Here is a 13,727-nt window from a genome sequence, read left to right on the forward strand (position 1 = left end):
TTAGGAAATTCTCCAATATGAGACAGGTTTTAAAAACAAGAGCAATGACAAACAAGCAGAAAAAAAAAAAAAAAAACCATGAAGAGAGGCAATGCAAGAGAAGACTTCAGAAACCCTCCTTTAAGAGTTCCTGCACCTATATAACAAGATGCTATAAAAATCTCTTAAAAATTAAAATGTTAAAGTAGAAATGTTTTTTAAAATCCACAAAGAATTGGCAGGTAAAGTTAAGAATATCTTTTAGAGTTTTTTCGCAACGGGTTTGCTGCCAGAACACAGGTGTCATGAAAACTACCCCTAAAAGCCAAAATGGGAAAGGAAAAGACTCATATCAACATTGTGGTCATTGGACATGTAGATTCGGGCAAGTCCACCACTACTGGCCATCTGATCTATAAATGTGGTGGCATTGACAAATGAACCATTGAAAAATTTGAGAAGGAGGCTGCTGAGATGGGAAAGGGCTCCTTCAAGTATGCCTGGGTCTTGGATAAACTGAAAGCTGAGCGTGAACGTGATATCACCATTGATATCTCCTTGTGGAAATTTGAGACCAGCATGTACTATGTGACTATCATTGATGCCCCAGGACACAGAGACTTCATCAAAAACATGATTACAGGGATATCTCAGGCTGACTGTGCTGTCCTGATTGTTGCTGATGGTGTTGGTGAATTTGAAGCTGGTATCTCCAAGAATGGGCAGACCCGAGATCATGCCCTTCTGGCTTACACACTGGGTGTGAAACAACTAATTGTTGGTGTTAACAAAATGGATTCCACTGAGCCACCCTAGAGCCAGAAGAGATATGAGGAAGTTGTTAAGGAAGTCAGCACTTACATTAAGAAAATTGGCTACAACCCCGACACAGTAGCATTTGTGCCAATTTCTGATTGGAATGGTGACAACATGCTGGAGCCAAGTGCTAACATGCCTTGGTTCAAGGGATGGAAATTCACCTGTAAGGATGGCAATGCCAGTGGAACCATGCTGCTTGAGGCTCTGGATGGCCCTAAATTCTTGAAGTCTGGTGATGCTGCCATTATTGATATGGTTCCTGGCAAGCCCATGTGTGTTGAGAGCTTCTCAGACTATCCACCTTTGGGTTGCTTTGCTGTTTGTGATATGAGACAGACAGTTGCGGTCGGTGTCATCAAAGCAGTGGACAAGAAGGCTGCTGGAGCTGGCAAGGTCACCAAGTCTGCCCAGAAAGCTCAGAAGGCTAAATGAATATTATCCCTAATACCTGCCACCCCACTCTTAATCAGTGGTGGAAGAACGGTCTCAGAACTATTTGTTTCAATTGGCCATTTAAGTTTAGTAGTAAAAGACTGGTTAATGATAACAATGTATCGTAAAACCTTCAGAAGGAAAGGAGAATGTTTTGTGGACCACTTTGGTTTTCTTTATTGCATGTGGCAGTTTTAAGTTATTAGTTTTTAAAATCAGTACTTTTTAATGGCAACAACTTGACCAAAAATTTGTCACAGAATTTTGAGACCCATTAAAAAAGTTTAATGAAGAAAAAAAAAAAAGAATATCTTTTAGAAGGCAGTACAAAAGAAACAAACAAAAAAACCACAATGAGTAAAGATAAGAAAGTAAAATACCCATACCAAGGTATGTCATTGTGAAATTTCAAAATACTAGGAATGAAAAAGAAAATTCTTTAAAACTCCAAAGAAAAAAATAGTTTCCACATAAAGTTGATTCAAAATGTACTGGACTTCTTAACAGTAACAGTAGAAGCTAAAAAACAATGTAGAAATGACTTCAAGATCCCAAGGAAAAAAATTACTTTCTACCAAGGCTTTAATCGCTGGCCAATCTCTCATTTCACTATGAAATTAGAATCAAGGTATTGTCAGGGATGTGAAGTGTGGTATACAGTATTTGTGCTCCCCAATATCTGGTTCCCCTTTCCTTCCTGGGTGCAAAGAGGACTACACTTCCCAGGCCTCTCCAAGTTAGGCAGGGCCATGCGTTCTGATCATGGCTGTGAACAGAAGTGACATAAACTTTCTGGCCAAATAATTAAAGACAGGAGTATGAACTCCATGCTTTCTGAAGAGGTCTGATGTTGAAATGGTGGAGCCACAAGATTGAAGCAGTTTGCATTACTGGATCACCACATGAAAGACAGTTGCCCTGGAGAGTTACTCAACTTCCAGCCAACTTGGTGTGACCCAGAAAAAGACTTGACATGTTAGCCCATTAAGAAGTGAAGCTACATTTTCTTAATCCAGTCAATCATTGTTGGACATTTGGGTTGGTTCCAAGTCTTTGATATTGTGAATAGTGCCGCAATAAACACATGTGTGCATGTGTCTTTATAGCAGCATGATTTATAATCCTTTGGGTATATACCCAGTAATGGGATGGCTGGGTCATTAGGAGATATACCTAATGTTAATGACAAGTTAATGGGTGCAGCACACCAACATGGCACATGTATACATATGTAACAAACCTGCACGTTGTGCACATGTACCCTAAAACTTACAGTATAATTAAAAAAAAGAAGTGAAGCTTATTTTTTTCTGCAGCATAGTCTAGCCTAACCTAATGTACAACCTATCAAAGATATTTCTAACTGTACAATTTCTCAAGAAGTTAATGGCTACCCTATGACCCAGCAATTCCACCTCTAGGTGATATTCCCCAAAAGAAATGAGTGCATGCGTGCAGCAAAAGACAGGGACCAGACTGGTTGTAGCAGCTTTATTTATTATATCCAAATACTTTACATTCATACCACATAAAATAGCAAAAACAAACAATAAAATAAACAACTGGTACATGCAACAACATGGATGACTTTCCCAAGCATGAAGCAAGAATACCAAACACAAAACAGTACATACTGTGTGATGATTTTATATAAAGTTCAAGAACAGGCAAAATTCATTGATGGTGGTAGAAGCCAGAGTAGTGACGACCCTGTTGAAGGCACGGGGTAGGGTAGAGGTTAGTGATGGGGAAGAGGCATGCGGGAGCCTTGAAGAGTTTGGGAACTATTCAGTATCTTGATCTGGATGTCAGTTACGGGAATGTCTGTGTATACAAAAATGCATTGGGCTGAGCACTTAAGTTAGTGCACTTAAGTTTAGCAAACAGTTTGCTATACTTCAATTTAAAAAAATGTTTAGGCCAGGTGCAGTGGCTCACGCCTGTAATCCCAGCACCTTGGGAGGCCAAGGCGGGCAGATCACCTGAGGTCAGGAATTCGAGACCAGTGTGGCCACCATGGTGAAACCACGTCTCTACTAAAAATACAAAAATTAGCCAGGCATGGTGGCGGGTGCCTGTAATCCCAGCTACTTGGGAGGCTGAGGCAGGAGAATCATTTGAACCCAGGAGGCAGAGGTTGTAGTGAGCCCAGATTGCGCCACTGCACTCCAGCCTGGGCAACAAGAGCAAAACTCCATCTCAAAAATAATAATAAATAAAATAAAATAAAATTTTAAAATGTTTAAAAAGCAGCTGCTGGAGACTGTGCTTTACCAAAGTGAGGAACAAACCCAAACTGGAAAAGCATGGGATACAGGTAATAGGAAATTGCATGGAGGACACAGATGAAAGGGATTCCTAAGAAGACTGAGCTCCAGGATGGCAGTTGCAGAGTAGTCGGGAGTGACAGGAGCTGGAAACAAAGGGATTAAAGTGGGGAAGCATCTAGAAGAAAAAAAATGAAAAGAAAAAGAAACTGATAGATTATCTTAGGGTCCAACTCTATTCAAGGGAGTATCACAATTCTACCAAAGAATTTGGGGAGAAATTCCTAATAAGCATAAAACACTAAGCAACAACAAAAAATAAGCTATTACTAATGAAAAAAAGAAACCCACAAAAAGTTACATAAACATGTTACCATAGTACACTATATGACTCAGCTTTAAATTTAGCCAGACTATTGTTAGACGATTATGTTGGGAGGATGAGAGGAAGGACAAAGTGGGGGCATGGGAGGAGTGCAGCCAGTGGGGTATGGTAAGAAAGCTAAATTCTCATCAGCCCCAGAAGAAAACCAGTAGAAAGTGCCTACATTTGAAACAAAATGAAATAACTGCACTTGCATATTATTTAGGAACATGAAAGTAAATCACAAACAGTTGAAAGTGTTTGGACTCAGCGTGGAGCAGGGTAGATAGAGGACTGGTATTTTTATTGTTGTATTGACTTCTACATTACATACATAAAGTATTTCAGCACTATGCTGAAGCAAGTTTTAAAATTTCAGAAGGCCAGGTGCGGTGGCTCGCACCTGTAATCCTAGCACTTTGGGAGGCCAAGGCAGGGAGATCACGAGGTCAGGAGATCGAGACCATCCTGGCTAACACAGTGAAACTCCATCTCTACTAAAAATACAAAAAAATTAGCCAGCCATGGTGGCAGGCACCTGTAGTCCCAGCTACTCAGGAGGCTGAGGCAGGAGAATTGCTTGAACCTGGGAGGCTGAGCTTGCAGAGATGGAGATCGTGCCATGGCACTCTAGCCTGGGCAAAAGAGTGAGACTGTCTCAAAAAAAAAAAAAAAAAATTTCAGAAAACTCTAAGAAATCGAAAATAAAGTGACTCATTTCAAAACACATTTTGATTCCAATTGGTTTTTTGCTGTTGTTGTTGTTGTTTTTGTTTTGATTTTTTTTTAGATGGAGTCTCTCCCTGTTCCATAGGCTGGAGTGCAGTGGTGTGATCTCGGCCCACTGCAACCTCCCGCTTCCGGGGCTCAAATGATTCTCCTGAGTCAGCCTCTCGAGTAGCTGGGACTACAGGCACATGCTCCAGTTGATTTTTCTAAAAACACATACATAGCACATAGTAAGTTGCATAGAGAGGAATTTGTGGCAGGTTTTAAAATCACACTGTAATGCTCTTAGAGATCCAAAAAGCTGGGACATTAAACTCAGTCAGCCACCAGTGCTTACTTCAAAGGAAACAGAGTCATGAGATACAAGTGTAAGTTCTATCAGCTTTCAGCTCCATCACAGCTAATGGCATGATAATATTGTACCAGTTTAGAACTTTTAGGTGTAATCACTTTTTGTTATTATTTCAAATCACAACTGTACAACTTAAATGTGCTTTTAAAAAATTAGGTTGTATTAAAGAAAAAATGATTCCTTTATTTACACAAGGCAATCTGTACCTACAAGGGCCTACACCTACAACTTCTGGAGGCCTATCAAAACCACCAATGTGGAAAAAAATGGTACTGGGCTAGTTAAAATGCTAATACAATTTCAAGCATTACTGTATTTTTTTTCTAAAAAGGAAGACAATACGATAGTGTTTTGAAAACTATAGTATAGGAAAGTATATGTGTTATACGTGTGTGGTATAAATGAAATAAATCTTGATAATACAATTTAAGTCTTCTTGGATTTGGCTCTGAAAAAGAAATACTTAATGACAATGAACAATTAAAGGAAGTTTGATGACAGGTCTAAGAAAAAATATATTTTTTAAGACAGGATCTCATTCTGTCACCCAAGTTGGAGTGCAATGGTGTGATCTTGGTTCACTGCAGCCTCGAACTCCTAGGCTCAATCGATCCTCCCACCTCAACCTCCTGAATGGCTGGGGACTATAGGCTACAGGCATGCACCATCATGCCCAGCTAATTTTTATATTTTTGGTACAGATGGGTTTTCACCGTGTTGCTCAGGCTGAAAATCTTAAATTAAGCTTATAGTTCTGTGTTTCAGATATTTTGAGAAAAAATATTCCATACTAGAATGATGAATGTATCTTTTTAGTCCTCAGCTTTTTCTTTGTTACTGCCCATACATCACAGGCTCTTTATTAGAACTGTATTTCTAGCCAATGATAAGAAACAAAAAACTACTTGTTGATGGTACTTTTATCAAATTCCACTTGCTGCAGATATTTAGATTTTTGTTAGCCAAGACTTTCAGAACTACTGCTATGTGATTATAAGAATTTATTCATGACACTTTCAAATCAACACAATCTATTTTTTCAGATTCTAGTTATCAATATTTCAAAATTAATATTTAGCAGTTGTCAATCTTTAAATGCAAGAGATGTTTACCATGATTTTATTCTCATAATGTCCACATTATTGAAAAATAAACCAAAAGATAGAGAAAAATGCTAGCAAATACCTAGCTACCTTAAAAGAAGGAGGTGCATTTGATTGAGACTTGATTTTGATGGTTCTTATGTTATAGAATCCATCTCAGAACTAAATAGACCTAGGTATATAAGGATGAGGCAACAAAGATATTTCTTCCATTCTGTGACTTGGAATAGCAATACTCTTCTCCCATATAATGTGTTTTGGTCTGGAAATATGTTTTCAAAAATATGAATTACTAGACAGAACATAATAAAAGCTCTGTGTCTTCATATAGCTAGGCCAGTTTGAGAAATTATGTAAGTTTAGTAGCAGCAAAATGTTCACCAAGTATTCATTGGTTTAATATTTTTAGTAGCTTACTAAAAAAACTATTTCTATTTGTTTTTTGTGATGTTTGGGAAATAAACATGCTGATAATTCTTTCGCAAGATACTTTTTAAGATTGAGACCCTATGAGGTACCGAAGAAAGCATTCACTTCTCTCACACTTGAGGTCACAAATTTTTGCAAGTCAAAAATGTTGGCCATGCCAAAAACATCATGCTGCACACTACCAAATAAAAGAACACTGTTATTCTTACAAGGAAAGGTTTGACAAGACAGGAAATAGGCAGGGTCAGAGAGGTTTACTTAATGCGGAGACTCATTTAACCATCACGAAGCCAAAATACAATGACAGTTAAAAAAAATAAACAAATAGCTGTTACACAAAACAAACCCCAGGATACATGGTCTCTACTGGAACTGATTATTAGAGTTTTAGTAAATACAGGAAGTGGATAACCCCAGAGAACCCTCATGACATTTCTAGACATCTTCTCCATTTACTTTTGTCACATGCACTTTACTGAGATAATAAAGATTAAAACAGTTTTAATTTCTGGGTAGAAATTTGAACAAAGAAGGATTGATCTTAAAATGCTGCAAGTAGCCTCATTAAAGGGCAATCATTTTAAAAGTCACATTCTCCTAAAAATGGGGAAGGAGGAGGAAGAAAAAAATGAAAGATAGGAAAAATCTAGCTGTTCATTACAATTTTCCATTTTTGTTTAAACACAGCAGGAGGGCAAAGCTGCTGGCTTCTCTGGTCCTTACAAATGCCAGGAGAGATTATACAAACTCTGCAACCACCCAAATCTTATTTAAAGTTAAAATCATTGTTCTCATCTAATGACTTTTGCCTGCTTTCACTCAAATATTGCAGCATTTTGTTTTCTGCCAGCTTGGACCCATTGAGAATTGTAGACTTACAATTGCAGATAAACTATGAAAAAAACAAAAACAAAACAAAAAACTACCTTTTACAAAAAAGCAAACATCAAGTGACATCTAGTGGTTGCTAGATACTATTTCCTAAGGCCTCTAGATAGCAATATTTTCAACAACATATTGTCTTAATGTTGGTTATAATTTTTGTTTCCCACATACAGCCTCTGTCTTTTTTTAAGACAGAAACACATCTGATAAAGATAGTAAAGTTGCCATCTTCTTTTCTCAAAGAAAAATTTTTCTATTAGAATATAAATAAGGAAATAACTCAGCTATAACTCATGCTATCTGCATGCAAAAAAAGTTCGCAGTCTATCCCATATTAAACTTATTTGGGCAATTATCAACTGTCTAGCTGCATCCTAAGAGAAGATGACATTTCAAATCCCAAATTCCTCTGTTTATCTATCATCTTTTGTTTTGTTTTGCTTTTTGAGACGGAGTTTTGCTCTTGTTGCCCAGGCTGGAGTGCAATGGCGCAATCTCAGCTTATTGCAACCTCCGCCTCCCCGGTTTAAGTGATTCTCCTGCCTCAGCTTCCCAAGTAGCTGGGATTACAGGCGCCCGCCACCATGCCTGGCTAATCTTTTGTATTTTTAGCAGAGATGTGGTTTCACCATGTTAGCTAGGCTGGTCTCGAACTCTTGATCTCAGGTGATCCACCTGCCTTGGCCTCTCAAAGTGCTGGGATTATAGGCGTGAGCCACTGTGCCCGGCCTATCTATAATCTTAAAGGCATTATTAACTCGATAAAATTAAATGTAGTTCAATTATTGTCCATATTTTCCTTTTCCCCACCTTGAGAATGCTACAGGGTAATTTTGCAAGAATCTAGGTCCACTTTTCACAATTTTTGCTAGTTTCACCACAAGTTGTTAAAGAATAGTGACTTAAACAAGGCTACATAGACATCAGCTGCAAACCTAATTGGGATTGGAATTGCTTAACAACGCTCCTTTAGTGATTTCATGTTTCTGAAAGGCGCCGTAGAAAATAAATGCCTTGCATTGATGTCTTGAAACTGCATTTGTGAAAGAGACAGAAAAGGAAATTATTGACTGAGAAATTGAAAGATGGTGTTTAAATTTAGTATTTTCTTTCCTTGCAAGGAAAGGAAACTTGGAAAATGCAACTGTAACCCAAACGCCAGCTGTCTGGCTGTCCCCAAGTCTTCCAGTCTTCCGGAGTCACTCTTCATTTAATAACAGCACATACACACACACACACACATACACACACACACACACACACTCCTATATAAAACTCCCATCTGACTTCTGTGGAAGAACTAGCATCCCTTCACCTCCAATCTTTTCAAGGATTCTCAGGAGCTCTGCTTATTCTTAATCTCAGCTGTGCATTAGGCTTCTCACTACTTTTTCTTCACCCACTTTGGCCCAGATGCAAACTCTTTTGCTTTTAGTCCCCCTCTAAAGTCCCACTGACACTAAAGGAGTGGATTTGACTGAAGTTTGGGTAATAAGAGGGGAGCTACAGCACAGATGGCTCGGGAAACAGATTAAAATGTAATCTGTGAAGTGATACAATGTCTAGGATTTGTTTCAAAATAATTCGCTGGGGGTTGGGAGTGGGCAAGTAGGTAGGGATACGGGAGAAACAAAATCAGCTGTGAGAGGATCATTGTTAAAGCTGAGTGATGATTACACGGGGTTCATTATGCTTTTGTATATGCTAGAAATTTCCATAATATAAATTTAGAAGAAGTGTCTTGGCACTCCTTGATGCAGGAAATTTCTCACTGGTCCTTTCTCTGATTAGCCTCCTACCGTATTTTGGCGTTCCTGCCCCCTGCTAACCACTCCCGCCACCAGCTCCCGAGTCCCTCACATCTCTCTGCCTCTCCTTCTCAGCCTGCCCCAACAAGCCCTTGAACTCTGAGATCCTACTCTAACATTTGAGTAGCCCATCAGAATGGCTTGCTGACTCCCTAAAAATAAAGAGACCAGTTTTCACCCTAAGAGTAAACTCTGCCCTCAGGTTTACAATACCTCGTTCAGGTAAAAGGAACACAATTAGAATAGCACCTGGTGTATACAGCACTTGAAAAATGTTAGCTCTCTTCCTTTTATTACTTGTATTCTAATTTAAGTTCTGAAAATCGATTCTAAAAATTTGGACACAGATAATTATATCAGAACAAAGCAGTTTAAAGGATGATACTCTGGCCGGACGTGGTGCTCGCGCCTGTAATCCCAGCACTTTGGGAGGCTGAGGTGGGTGGATCACTTGAGGCCGGGGATTCGAGACCAGTCTGGCCAACATGGTGAAACCCTGTCTCTACTAAAAATACAAAAATTAACCAGGCATGGTGGCGGGCACCTGTAATCTCAACTACTCAGGAGGCCGAGGCCGGAGAATCCCTTGAACCCAGGCAGCAGAAGTTGTAGGGAGCCGAAATCACGCCACTGCACTCCAGCCTGGGTGACAGAGCAAGACTCTGTCTCAGAAAAAAAGGTGATGCTCTATGCCTACAAAGTAAAATGTGGCAGGCAGATGATTATTTTGCCTTCTAAATAAGAGATGTTCAATATAGACACAAATAAACCTATCTTTAAATAATAAACAATATTAACACATATTTTCTCTCCCAACCACACTACAGTAGCCAGAAGGCTAAGCAGTTATCACAGCCCCTGCTCATCAGAGGTGACCTAGAAGGCTGAGGAATCTGAACTCCCAGATGAGCTGTACTGGGGGAGAGGGCGGTGCACCGGGTGGAACCTAGCGTGAGTACCCAGCCTCTCTTCTACCTTCGTCAGCATCAACTGGCAACAGCTCCTTTCACTTCACTTAGTCTACTTTGGCCTAGAAAACACAGGTTTTGCTTAGTGCAGCTCTGAAGTCAGCTGAGGTTAATGTTCAAACCCCACAGAAGGTGTGCTTCTGAAGAAAGGAAGTGAAGTTTTGTAACGGAAAGGATTTTTTGTTTCAAAATATGTGTGGGGAAACAGTAAGAGAATTCATCTGGATAATTACGTTAACAATACAAAGGTAGAAGCTGCATGTTGTCCACATTTCACATTCCCAGGAGGGAGAAAAGAGATTCAGAGATTTGGGGGTGCGATAAAGTAGCCATGGCTTTTGCAGCCTCATGCCAAACACATCTGAATAAGGGACACAGAAAAGTGGACGTTACCGCTGGCCTGTGCCATTGTCCCCAAACACACGAGACAATGTCAGCACTTACTTCTAGCTCTAAATTGAAAAAACACTTCCTCTCTTTCTGCCAGCACCATTTTCCCTCCCACTCACCCCTGGAGTCTGACACAGTTTCCATTCCAAGGAGACCGGGTAATGATTCCAAGGAGAAAGGGTAACATACTCCAGCAAAAGGGCTGGCGGACAGCGTGAGACGGGTGCAGGGATCAGTTTAGGCTGAAATAAATTAGGAAACATTTTTAACTTGCCCTTTGAAGTTTTTATTGCCTTATCATCAAACGACTTCTCTTCTTGGGCTGTATATTGATTTTTCTGACTATGAAAAAGTGTTTCATCTCTTCTATGATAATCAAACAGTCTCAGTCAACAGCACCTTCTTTTTTCTAAACCATATGATTTCACTGTTGCACAATTATCCTACACTCCTCATCTGACAGGAACCTCATACAGCATTAGTCTTTTTCTAATATTATTTTCCCTAACATCCTCATTCCAAACGTTTCCATTTCAAACATGTGGCTGCAGGGCATTATATCATTATTTGCCTTTGCTCTCATCAAAGTATATTTTATGAGAGCTTCCTGTCATTTGTCCTCATCTATGCTATTTGTCAATGCATCACCTCTTAAAGTGTCTGCTTCCCTAAGATGCCAGAAAAAAAAAATTCTTCTCAACTAAAAGTTAAGCCATTATAAATCCCACAGGGATTTTTAAATGGGCACACTTGGGATTTTATTTTATTCTAAGTAGAATGTTCTTTTGAATACTCAAAGTGAATGCCCTTGTAGAAAAGTATTTTGTCATATTTCCTCTTTAGCCCCTGGCATGTTAGAAAATAGTCACAAAGAGTTACTCTCCTATGTATTGAACAATGTGTGATTCCAAGGCCAAACCTGTATTTGGTTCAGACCTCAGTAGAAATTTGGGCTAATGCCATTCATGGATGGGGAAAGGGTATTAGACCCAGGCCAGGAACCCTGGAGTTTAATCCTACAACTGCTATGGCTGGTTGGTGTCCTGCCACCAAATACGTCTTAGTTTCCCTTTGTCTCAGGTAGTTCATTTGTAAAGATTCACTCACAACTGCAGTTCTGCAGTTTTTCAGTGTAATTCCTACCCATCATCTTTCTTTCTTTCCTTTTTTATTTTTTTGAGACAGAGTCTCACCTTGTTGCCCAGGCTGGAGTGCGGTGGCGCAATCATGCCGCGTTGTGAAACAGTCTCGTTGCCAAAGGTCTATGGCATCCTCAGCTTCCTGGGCTCAAGTGATCTTCCCATCTCTCAGCCTCCCGAGTAGCTGGGACTACAAGCATGGGCTATCATGCCTGGCTAATTTTTGTAGAGACTGGGTTTCGCTATATTGCTTAGGCTGGTCTTGAACTACCGGGCACAAGTGATTTGCCCACCTCAGTCTCCCGAGGTGCTTTGATTACAGGTGTAAGCCACCACGCTCAGTCTCCACTGACCTTTCTTTTGCCATTCTCTGTGCTCATTACCTGGCTTCTTAACCTCATTGTCAGACATTTAATTAATATCAGTATTCCTGAAGCTCAGCTCTAGTGATATTATTCTTTGTCCAAAACTCTTCTGTGATTGGCCATTGCTTCCTTGATGTTTAGGACCCTCTAGAGCAGATCTGCAACCTACCACTCTAGAAGAGTTACCAACAATTCCCTACATGTCCTTTATACTCCAGTCCATTGGAACTTTGGTTTTGCCATTTCTTGAATATACCTCATGCCCTCTTTGTATTTTCATGCACATCATATATGTCACACGATCTATATTTGCACAGATGCCTATATTTGTCTTATTTCCCCTGCTACAGATGGTAACCTTCCTAAGGATAACTACTACCATTTATCGACTAAATACTTTTTGCCATGGACTGTGTAAGATACTTTACATCGATCATCTCTAGATCTTATAATAATATAAGGTGGATATTATTAACTTTATTTTTCAGATGGAAAGGCAGACTCAAGAAGTTAAATGATGTCCTTAAGGTCACACAGCTAGCATGTCACAGCTCATGTCTTGGTTGTCTCACCTACATCATCTAGAAAAACAGTAAATCGGATAAACAATAATGCTGACACTTGCCTGGCACATAGATGCTAGGCAAACCCAAGTATGCATGAATGATGGTGATTCTATCCCTTAAATACGGCCAGCTCACTTTAGATAACTGCCACCAGGTGGCAGCAATTTGCCACGGCTGTACAGTCTGGTCTTAACAAGATTCATAAAACGGGAGAGGGGGAGAAGACTACAGAGATTATCCGACAGACTCTCTTTATTTCATGATAAAAATTGAGGATCTGGAAGTTTATTTATTGAAGATCTTTTAGTTAGTAAAAGAACACAACTTAAACTCAGATGTAAAACTCCCGAAGTTACTATTTTTTTCATTAGATCAGGCTCATTTTTTACTTCAAAACTTGTAATTTATAATGTTCCCATATATTTTCAATATTAAAAATATTTGTTAAAGTAGTAAATGCAATACAAATTTAACAAAAGTATTTTATAATAAAATTTTAATCATTTCTTAAGTAATATAGTTCTCATGTTTAAAAAATGTTAAAATAGGCTGGGCGCAGTTGGCTCATGCCTGTAACTAATCCCAGCACTTTGGGAGGCTGAGATGGGCAGACCATGAAGTCACTAGTTCAAGACCAGCCTGGCCAACATGATGAAACCCTGTCTCTACTAAAAATACAAAAAAATTAGCTGGACATAGTGGCGCACGCCTGTAATCCCAGCTACTCAGGAGGCTGAGGCAGGAGAATTGCTTGAATCCAGGAGGCAGAGGTTGCAGAGAGCCGAGATCACACCATTGCACTCCAGCTCTGGGCGACAGAGCAAGACTCCATATCAGAAAAAAAAAAAAAAAAAGTTAAAATATAGATCATGCAAAAAGGAAAAAATTACCTGCAATTCCAACAGCCAAAGATATCATCATTTTGATATATATTCTCCTAGAAGTTTCTTTACTCGTAGGTAAAGCCATTTTGAAAACATATGATCAAACCTAGATATAATTTGGTAATTTTTTATCTTTTTTTTTTTTTTTTGAGACGGAGTCTCACTCTGTTGCCCAGGCTGGAGTGCAGTGGTGCGATCTCGGCTTGCTGCAAGCTCCGCCTCCCAGGTTCACGCCATTCTCCTGCCTC

At 39.5% G+C, this 13,727-nt stretch overlaps 1 pseudogene across 1 annotated transcript; it reads left to right on the forward strand.

Moving 5' to 3' along the window:
• Positions 1–250: 250 nt before the first annotated feature.
• Positions 251–1,009, forward strand: LOC100605791 (annotated as a pseudogene). Its single transcript, XR_004030440.1, has one exon. The product of XR_004030440.1 is annotated as an elongation factor 1-alpha 1 pseudogene (transcript).
• Positions 1,010–13,727: the final 12,718 nt, after the last annotated feature.

Source organism: Nomascus leucogenys, chromosome 6, assembly GCF_006542625.1.
Source record: "Nomascus leucogenys isolate Asia chromosome 6, Asia_NLE_v1, whole genome shotgun sequence".
In the NCBI taxonomy this organism is placed as follows: domain Eukaryota; kingdom Metazoa; phylum Chordata; class Mammalia; order Primates; family Hylobatidae; genus Nomascus; species Nomascus leucogenys.